The 2711-nt window shown below is 40.4% G+C and overlaps 1 non-coding gene across 1 annotated transcript; it reads left to right on the forward strand.

Annotated features, from left to right (window-relative positions):
- Window positions 1-1093: 1093 nt before the first annotated feature.
- On the forward strand, window positions 1094-1199 carry LOC120268448. The gene has a single exon (XR_005538945.1). It is a non-coding gene; the product is annotated as a small nucleolar RNA R71 (small nucleolar RNA).
- Window positions 1200-2711: the final 1512 nt, after the last annotated feature.

Consider the following 2711-nt stretch of genomic DNA (forward strand, 5'->3'; position numbering starts at 1 on the left):
GGATGTTTATGTGGAGTTATTTGAAGATGTTGATAAATTTCCCGAATTGAACATCTTCCTTATCTTGCTTCAATCTGGCTCGGATAGGGATTGGAGGTTTGTACTCAGATGGCCTTGATGATCCCTTTGGTTGAATTTCCTTGTTTTCTCCTTGCTTTCCTTTCTCAATAACGTTTTTCAAATGAATTGGGGTCTTCCACTTTGCTACCCCGTTTCCGTTGACACTTGGCTCAACTGACTATTGTCTCAACTTGTCTTCCATTTCTAAGGATAATTACCTTCAAGTGCTCCCTTGATTCTCTTCGTGTCGCTAGGAAGACCACCGAAGGTCGCTTAGAATTTTTCTTTAGCAAGTTACCCCACCCGATGTTCAAGTGATTGCATGTAAGCTTGAAGATTTATCAAGATGGAGCCTATCTCTCGAACTATCCCAGACATACCGAGCAAGTCGAGCAATTACTTTGTCAACCGAGTATCCATACTACTCGGTTATGTTATTAAACCTGATTCGTTGTTAATCATGAACTTGGCAAGCACATCTTCAAGTAGTTAATCTCTTTTCTAGTATTGGTTGTTGTACTTGTGTACCTTGAGAAAGTGCAGCTTTTTGTTGTTACAATTGATTCCATGAGAAGTTTGGGTGGTATTTCCACCCCAGATTATACGTTGAATTGTATGAATTCCCTTGTGGCCTTCGTGTTCCAATATAGTTAACATTCTCAATTGGTGCAACGGAGGACCTAGCAATAGGACATTGGGCAACCCATGCTCCACCACCACAAGTGTCGCAACTCATCACCCGATTTTGACTTTGAATTGCTACCCATGAGTATGTCTAGATTTTGAGAGAACATGTCAACTTTTGCGGCAAGAGCATCATTAGCACTAACTTCATAAATCCCGCTCTCTTCGTGGTGTGTTCCTTTTGAGGCCCAATGAGACTCATTGCTTGCCATAGATTCAAGGGCAGTTGCTCGACCGCGTCGGGCGCATTTCTGTTGCTAAGGGATCCACCAACCGCGGCATCAATTAATTGATGAGTTGCGTAGTTTAGCCACGCTATAGATGATCCTGCACTCGCATCCAAGAAGCAAAACCATGATGGGGGCATCTTCAAGGAGATCCTTGAATCTTTTATACGCTTCAAATAATGTCTTGGACTCTCCTTGTTTAAACGCTGAAATTTCTTACCTTAGCTTAGCCACTTTGCTTAGAGGAAAGTAACTTCCCAAGAATTTTTCAAAAATATCTTTCCATGTTTTGATCGATCCCGATGGTAAGGTCGTGAGTCAATCGATATGCTCCCATCTCTCAAACTAAATGGGAATAGTCGCACTCGGATCGCTGGCCATCTATCACTCCATTTATCTTGAAAGTGGAACAAATTTTGGAGAAAAACAAGAAAGATGGTTATGAGCATCCTCATCTCAAAGACCATTAAATTGCACTGAATTTTTGGATCATGCCGATTAGTGCTAGCTTTGATTTGAAAATTATTTGTTGCAATGGATGGTGTTGAACATCGAATTCTTCACCCGTGAACCGTGGGCTTTCAAATTCGGATAAGGTGTGTCTTTCTCGGCTATGATTATAGATTCTCTACCCTCAATTTGATGTTTTCATTCACTTGAGTCTTCACCCAATTCTCTTAGTCTTTGATGCAAGTCCTTTCAATTTCACTCGCCTCATCACAACTAGGGTTTGATGGATTTGCTCATGTCATGCATAGTACCTGCAAAATTAACAAAGATAAAGAAAATTAAGCTCAAAAAGAGATAAATAAAAGTAAAGGATAAGAAATAAAAGAAAAGAAAATGGCTAGAGCAATAAGCTAGAAGTTTCCAGAATTCTTTTTAAGTCCCCAAAGAACGGCTACCAAAAAATTGATTGCTTCCCCGCAAGTGGCCGGTGATCCCAAAGTATTACCTTGTGCAAGAGCGCAGGATCATATTCCACTCGGCTAGGAGCTCCTATAACTCCTCCATCACCTATTATCCAACCTTACAACTTTAGCATGGTAAACTACTTTAACAAGTGCAAAAGTGTAAGCATATTGCAAGTATGAGAATTTAAAGCCAGATAAGAGATCACAACAGCAATGATGAGATAAAGAGTCGTAGGGATTAGGATTTCCATGAGTGGTCATTGATGTGAACTTGTCCGCAAGCTCGACTGCAGTCATCATAATATCTCTCGCATGAGCACAAGAGGATCGTGACTACTGGGCCCAAGGATCTCACCCTTACTTCTTTTTCACGTATTGTCTAGGCGAAAGATTCAAAGGGTTCTCTAAACTATTAATTAAAATAAAAGAACTACAAGTGGAGTCTAAAATAGGGCAAGGGTATAAAATTAAGGGAATGAAATGGTCACGGATGCGTATTCCCTTGGGGCTACTAAAGTGCAAAGGATGATAAGAATGTCATGTAATTAAAGGGTTGGACCTAGAGATTTCCTAAATTAGATCAACCCTCGATGGTCATGACACTCGACCCCTAATTCGGTATAAGTATTGATATGGAATTTCTTCCGATCAGATCCTCATATGATTGCATTAACAAAGGGGGAAATCTCTAATTAGAGCGTAAACACAAATCTTGGTCTAGCTCCCTAATCGTTGAAGGATACAAATACCCGATGGTTACGGCATATTTGTACATGAATCTCTTCCAAAACTTGGTGTGTCTAGTACAAGGGCGATGGTCACGATA

Source organism: Dioscorea cayenensis, chromosome 1, assembly GCF_009730915.1.
Source record: "Dioscorea cayenensis subsp. rotundata cultivar TDr96_F1 chromosome 1, TDr96_F1_v2_PseudoChromosome.rev07_lg8_w22 25.fasta, whole genome shotgun sequence".
NCBI classification, from domain to species: Eukaryota; Viridiplantae; Streptophyta; class Magnoliopsida; order Dioscoreales; family Dioscoreaceae; genus Dioscorea; species Dioscorea cayenensis.